At 37.5% G+C, this 7,352-nt stretch overlaps 2 long non-coding RNA genes across 2 annotated transcripts; one reads left to right on the forward strand and one right to left on the reverse strand.

The window, feature by feature from the left end:
• Positions 1–1,022: 1,022 nt before the first annotated feature.
• Positions 1,023–1,909, reverse strand: LOC104958723 (uncharacterized). The gene is made up of 2 exons (XR_799790.1): positions 1,377–1,909; positions 1,023–1,073 (listed from the first exon to the last, which is right to left on the reverse strand). It is a non-coding gene; the product is annotated as an uncharacterized lncRNA (long non-coding RNA).
• A 329-nt stretch (positions 1,910–2,238) lies between these two features.
• LOC104958724 (uncharacterized) lies at positions 2,239–5,384 on the forward strand. The gene is made up of 4 exons (XR_799791.1): positions 2,239–2,383; positions 2,810–2,850; positions 3,916–3,956; positions 4,260–5,384. It is a non-coding gene; the product is annotated as an uncharacterized lncRNA (long non-coding RNA).
• Positions 5,385–7,352: the final 1,968 nt, after the last annotated feature.

Genomic DNA, 7,352 nt, shown 5'->3' on the forward strand with positions numbered 1-7,352 from the left:
CGGGCATACCTGCATTGCCATGAAGTTGGCTTTGATCCTGTGTAGTTGTTGATTGTCCAAAGGAAACCGGATAAACTGTTGGATGATATGTGGTCTAGAGAGCGCGTTGATGGTTTGGTTTATGGCACAGCTGACTGATGGTTGCGATATTCCTAAATCGTCGGCATTGCAAAGTTGCATTTTCCCTGTTGCTAAATATCGTAGTGTTGCCAAACATTTTATTTCCGGACTAATCGGGTTATTCCTGTTAGTCGGGGATGTTATTGCATCCCGCACTAATTCCACAACAAGTTTGATACCCTCACGATTTAGCCTATATCTCTTGATCAATTCACAGTCTTCCATTGTCTCCAAAACATTTAGTCTCTCAGCCATTTTCAGATTCTTTGTGAATAGGTCTTACTGAGTTAGGAGTCCTCTCGAGGACTTTTAAGCTCTCCCAGACTTAGGTGCTACTTTTAGGCCTAAAATACTTTGTGAATTGCTCTTAGTGAATAAAATTAGGAGTCCTAAATTTAAGACTGACACGCCCATTATGCTTAGGAGTTTCTCCTAAATTCGCCAGTTAGGAGCTACTTTTAGCCCTAAAATCCTTTGTGAATACGGCCCCTGGAATTCATCTTATATTCTCAATCAAGATTTATTATTTAATAAATGAAATAAAAATCACATTAATACAATGAATTCATAAAACCAATGAAACAATCAAATACTAAGAAATATATTCCGTATTTACTTTTTTGAACATGTTTATGTAGTAAAATGATGCTCATACTGACTGATTCGTTTAAACTGAAGATGCTTTGATTGTGTGACTCCACTATTACTCAAATAAACTTTTAGGATGTTTTTATTCAAATTCTTTCAAAATTCATCAAGACAAATTTGCCATCTTTGTAAACTCTGTGATCTTGAGTTTAATCAGTTTCTGTGGGGTTTTATTTGTCTGGCTGCACATACATCATGAGTTTGAGTAGATGGAGCTGAGTTTTTTTTCTGTTTTCTCTTTTTGTATCTTGCAGTTTTTAACCTGTTTGGAGTTTCCACTTTATACACTTCTACATTCTCTACTTCTCCAGTGCTAGGTCCCGGCTCGGGGAAAAGGGAAAACAACATAAAACCAGTTGGTGTTGGTAAATAAGAAGTTATTTATTGAGAGAGCTCAGTTTAATTGGCAACAAGCAGCCACAAACAAAACAAAGGGCCACAAAACCCCGGTTTAAACAAACAAACAAATAGAAAAGGGAGAATCTTAACTAAAAGAGTTAACTATTTCATAAACAAAATAAATATCCAACTAGCAATAAACACAATAAATCCCTCACTTCTTAAGTGGAATAATAAACAAGCACAAATAGGCTGTTACAAAACGTAACATCCAGCTATAAACAGATTATTAAACCTTTAATATTTTAAGCAGGAACGTTGTTTTCTAAACTTATATCATGTATTCTTTATTCAGACTGGAGCGCTGCAGGTTGTCAGACATCAGCTGGGCTTCTCTGGCCTCAGCTCTGAAGTCCAACCCCTCCCATCTGAGATATCTGGAACTGGGTGTCTACGATGTGCAGGATTCAGGAGTGAAGCTGCTGAGTGATTATCTGAAGAGTCCAGACTGCAGACTGGAGGATCTCAGGTCAGTTCTCCATCTTTTACTTCTGTGCTGAGATTAATATGTGAGAGTTGTGTTGACTCTGAGCTGCAGACATCAGGCTGATATTATCCTGATCCTCACTGAGTATCTTAATGCTAAAGTCTATTTTCTTCTTCTGTGGTTTAGTTCTTTGGCTGTGGCAGAGCAATGTTGATCTTTACATTTAAATATGATAAAAAAATCCGACGCTGTATACTTCACCGGAACCTATAACACCTGAAATTCATCTTTCTTTATCATGATTTTTTAAATAAATGACATAAAGAACAAATAAATACATATTTCTATTAAAACTCTGAAACCTTAAAATTATATTCAGTATTTGCCTTTTCTAAAACAATTATGATGCAACTTGATGCTTATACTGACTGAATAGTCTAAACATATGTTTGACTCCATTATACCTATGTTTTGTATCTTACAGTTTAAAACCTGTTAGGAACTTCCACCTTTTTAACATTTACGTTCTCTATTTCTCCAGCTCTGAACGGAGTATTAAACCTTTTATAACAGGAACATTGCTTTCTAAAGTACATCATTTATGCCTTTTTCCAGACTGAATAGCACCGGTGTATCAGAGATCGGCTGTGCTTTTCTGGTCTCAGCTCTGAAGTCCAACCCTTCCCATCTGACATATCTGAAGCTGAGTCAGAACTATCTGCTGGATTCAGGAGTGAAGCTGCTGAGAGAACTTCTGGATAGTCCAGACTACCAACTGGACACTCTAGAGTCAGTAAAGGTTCACTCAGTCTCTGCTGGTTCAGCAGTATTGTATTAAACACAGGGAGGGATGTCTTTCTCACACTGAGTAATCACAACAAAACAGTGATGTTACCCACTGCAGTTTTTCCATTCTTTCATAAAACATTCAAGGCAAGCTCAAAATGCAAAGCCAAACTTTAGTAAGTAATAGACAGACATATGGGATTTTACAGAATAATGGAAAAAGTAGTCTGTTTTTTCATGTTAGGTTTTTCCTTTCTAGACTAATGCCTATATGCAGCTGAGAGTTGTGGGCAAACAGTCAGTCGTAGTGTTTGCTGAGAAGATATGATGTGATGTAAAGCATTAGATCAGGCTCTTGTCAATATGAAGCTGACTAACTCAAAGAACAAACACTTTTATTAAACTGTTGGATTGTGTTCATCCCTACAGGATCAGAGGCACGCGGATCAGATCCAACACAAATAATATATGTGAGTATTGAAACCATATCAAGCTATTAAACTCTGATCTTTAAGGGAGCATGTCCTCATAGTAAAACAAAAACATGTTATTATTATTATTGTGTGTGACAGGTGAAGCGGCACACATACTTTTGTCCTTCATAACTAATCATCTTATTCTTCATCTTCCACCGAGAAATCTAGACTGCTACTAGTCCTGGAGCGTTGCCGCGTCAGGCCCAAAATCAGGAATTGTGAACATTGGCCCATCCATTTTTATGTAAATTGCACTCAGCACTTTTTTAACCTAAGTGTGTTGCGTCGAGTGCTTTGATCTCAAAACAGAGTGGAGGGCAGCTCGAAATGTGTATAACATTTTTTATAGACCAACAATAATTCCCAAAGCGAACACTCCTGGGACATTGGTTGGTGTAAAATTCAGGAAAACGTATCCCTAGTTGAAAAATGTTTTTTTAAAGCAAAAACCTTTTTAAATCTGCCTCTTATGCCCTCTCAAGTGACCAAAACTTCTGAAGGCAGAGGTACTTTCTTTGTAACAACATTGAGATTTGTCTGCCCCTTACTGTTAAATAGAATCTCTTTAGAGTTGCTTATTATCAGCAGATACTATGGTGTAGTGGTTAGTGCATGTGCCTTGAAATCTGCAAACCTATATTATGTCACCATGTTTGCATTTTACTTCTAATTTGAACCAAATGACATGTGCATGCTGATGGTCCAGCCCTGAATACATCTACAGGCCAATGGTGGTTTTCCCCACGCCACTTATCATAACCCTTTAACCATTTGTCGTAAAATCTTATGAGAGATATCGTTTCACTCAAATGGACGTGGACACGGCCACTGGTGACCTCCCTCTAGTGGAAGGGTCCGTTTAACACTGCTCACAGTTTTATATTTTCATTTAATAACACACTATCCTAACCAAATTCAAAGATAGTAACAGTATCATTATTGGTATCTGCTTATCTATTGTATCAGCAGCAATGTTTGCTTCGGTGCCAATCACTCACTCAAAATGACCTCGGAGTGGGATATTCTAATTATCCCTGCTCTCTCACCTTCTCCTCTCAGGTTACTCCGATGTGGAACAGGATGTGGAGACAGACTGAGAGGTGAGAAGAGCAGTTGTACAGTGTTGAGGACAATCTGCAAGCTCAGGTTTTATTTGTTGTCAGTTTATTTATTACTGGGTGTGTTTGAGACGTAAAGAGGAGCGTGGAGGTATTTCTGAACATTATCAAGATGGCTGCAGCTGATTAGGAACTTTCTGTTAAAGCAGCTATTAATATGAAATGAACTGACGGTATATCTTTCATAAAAAAAACAATCAATTGTACTTCAAGCTTTTCTTATGATGAAAGAGTTGTTACCATAATTGTTATATAACAAAAGTATTTTCCCTGTTTATATTTCAGGTCCAAGAGGGTTAACTGTTGACCCGTGTCCATCTCAGCAAGTGTCCATCTCAACAATTGTCTATCTCAACAAGTGTCCATCTCAGCAAGTGTCCATCTCAACAAGTGTCCATCTCAACAAGTGTCCATCTCAACAATTGTCTATCTCAACAAGTGTCCATCTCAACAATTGTCCATCTCAGCAAGTGTCCATCTCAACAAGTGTCCATCTCAACAAGTGTCCATCTCAACAAGTGTCCATCTCAACAAGTGTGAAGGTTTTTGGTGGAACGTTTATGGCAGAGAAGTTATTTAATATTTAAGTTTCATATAAGCATGTCTGCTTATTAATCTGTCATCCCACCCAGAACATACAATATGCAATGCAGCCAAACAATACTGTAATGTAAAGCGTCTTTGAGAACTCGGAAAAGCGCTGTATAAAATAAATGCAGGATTACCTTAATACTGGGATGAGCGGAAGCATGCATGCATCCAAATCCTCGTTTCCCTCGTTTGTCACGCTGTGTTTCTGTTCACCTGGTTTGCAACTTGTTCTCAATAGAATCCATTTTCTCTCTACAAACACTTGCTAACTAACATTAAATGGAGAAGCTATCCGTTCGTAACCAAGCTAGAGAAAGTAAAAAGTGCCAGGTTGGTCGTAGTATCCTCCAATTGAAATGCTCCAATTTAGCAAATATAAATAATTGTTTTTCATGAGCAAGCACATGATAACATATTTTTAATGACCTTAAGTTTATTTTTTATATACTATCCAATGATGTATCTACCCGTCCAAGAGCACATTCGCTATGTAGTGCTGGATAGACCGCCAGAAATGGCAACTCTGCAGTGAGTCAGTGTTTAAATATATTTTTTCTTGTCTATTTTTACATCTTTTATCAACTATTATTGTATTTTATTTGTAGGCTAATAGAGCGAACACGTTCAGTGTTTTAATGGGTTATATGTAAAAGCCCTGCTTGTTTTTTATGTTTATGCACATAATCATATATATCACCCCTTTATTTAGCCTATTGCCATGCGAGCCACCAACCGCGCAATAGAGTTTTGCAGTGATGAGTCCTAAAACCCGGAAGTGAGTTTGCATTTTTCCACTTCCTGTTCCCTCGTCTCAGAGCCAATGGGATTTCTCCATAGGATTCTGGAAAATAGCTGGAAATAAGGTCTGTGGTTGACACAAATTTAAGAGACGGGTCACATTTTGTTCTACGAGATTAAATCCATCAGCAGTGACCCCACTGGTGATTTCTGAAGAGTTGACGTGTCTGAAAAACGATGGTTGTTACCAAGTGGCTGAATAGGACTACAGAAGTTGTGGAGGTCGTTTTACGTCATTACGCCGAGCACGTAAACACTCCTCTAAGTTTGTTTGCCCTGTTCTGCTTGAAAGCAAGTACCTGCCTCCTGCAAACTGTCAAAACAAACGCTTCAACTCGTACCATTTAGAATCTGTATTTCTGAATATCGATCTTAAATTGGCGTGACGTTGAAGTCGTGCTGCTGTACTCGGCTGTAGTTCCTTTATAGCATAACGTCAATATTTTGCTTCTGGCGATTAGATTTATGATTCGAACATTATAAAAGTAGGGTAGACATGTGGAGATTATCCGGCTGAAAAAAACATGCATTTATCAAACAGGTACGTTCTCCACAGACCTTATTTCGAGCTCTTTTCCAAAATCCTATGGAGAAATCCCATTGCTTTTTTGTCAAGGGAACCAGCAGCTTATTTCCTGGTAAATACGTCACCCCATACCACTCTATGAGGAACAGGATAAAATGTAGAGCACCAAACATTTCTCAGTAATAGTCAACAGATAATATATGATGTCCTGAGTGCAAAGTTGATATTTGTCCTTGAGGGTTGAAAATGGAAATGTACATCCTTCCAATGGGTATAATGAATAGCCCATGTTTAAATGTATGTTATATACAGTAGACATACATATATAAAGCCTATATATGTTTGAATATGTATGATATATTGTCCAGTATCGAAGTGAGATTTGTCATAAGAAGGTGGTTGAAATAGCAAAGGTCAGAGAGGTCAGTAAACATGTTAGGCTTTATTGTCAGGAGTGTGTGTGTGTGTGTGTGTGTGTGTGTGTGTGTGTGTGTGTGTGTGTGTGTGTGTGTGTGTGTGTGTGTGTGTGTGTGTGTGTGTGTGTGTGTGTGTGTGCTGCAGAAGTGTTTTAATGCAGCCGCTGGTTGCAGGAAGTGTAAATGCAGCAGAGAGGAGGTCAAGAGGTGGGTTGGATGAAAGGTCAGCACACTGCGTGGCAGACTGCCAGACGTTGTTCACGTTTCTGGACCAAAGTGTTGAACTGACTAAACAGATGAACCACTTCTGCTATGAAAGGCGATTTAATCTACAAAAATTAATGTAAGATGTTTAAATAAATTGCTTTGAATTCAAATCAACATCCAGTGTCATCCTATAATTATTTGTATTATTGCTATTTCCCCTGACATTTGGTACAAATTGTTTATTTTATTATATTGTATTATAATTTGTACTGCATATTTATACTTCACATTATTTGAAACGACTCTTGCTACTGTAGTGAACACACGTTCATACACCAATTTAGGGTCTGTAATCATTTGAGACAAACCTAATATTGTTCATAATACAACCTATGATATGATTTTTTTTGTTGGACCAGATATCAGATTTTTATTCAAAAGCTTCCAAAATGTGTATGTCATCACTTATCACAGGGGGAAAATGCATGTTTAAATGTTTTGTTTTTTGTTATGTTGTTTATTTCTGTTATTAGAGAGGTCTCAGTGTATTATAAATATGTTATCTATCTGCTGAATCGATTAGCAACATACTGTGTTTTAAAATCAATGTTTTGATGGTATAATATAGTCAAGTTAAATGCTCTTTTATACTGAAAAACCAGAAATTCTTGTGCACAAGCAGTTAAGCTTTTATTCTGAAAATCCTTCATCTACGGTTAGCATTTAGCATTTGGCTAATATACGATTTCCTAAAGAGGTGAATTGAGTAGCGAAATGACGTGGTGTGGTGAAAACCGAAACCTACTGATTTAACACTACAACTATAGATGTCGAGGTACT

Source organism: Notothenia coriiceps, unplaced genomic scaffold, assembly GCF_000735185.1.
Source record: "Notothenia coriiceps isolate Sejong01 unplaced genomic scaffold, NC01 NC01_scaffold00029221, whole genome shotgun sequence".
Taxonomy (NCBI): domain Eukaryota; kingdom Metazoa; phylum Chordata; class Actinopteri; order Perciformes; family Nototheniidae; genus Notothenia; species Notothenia coriiceps.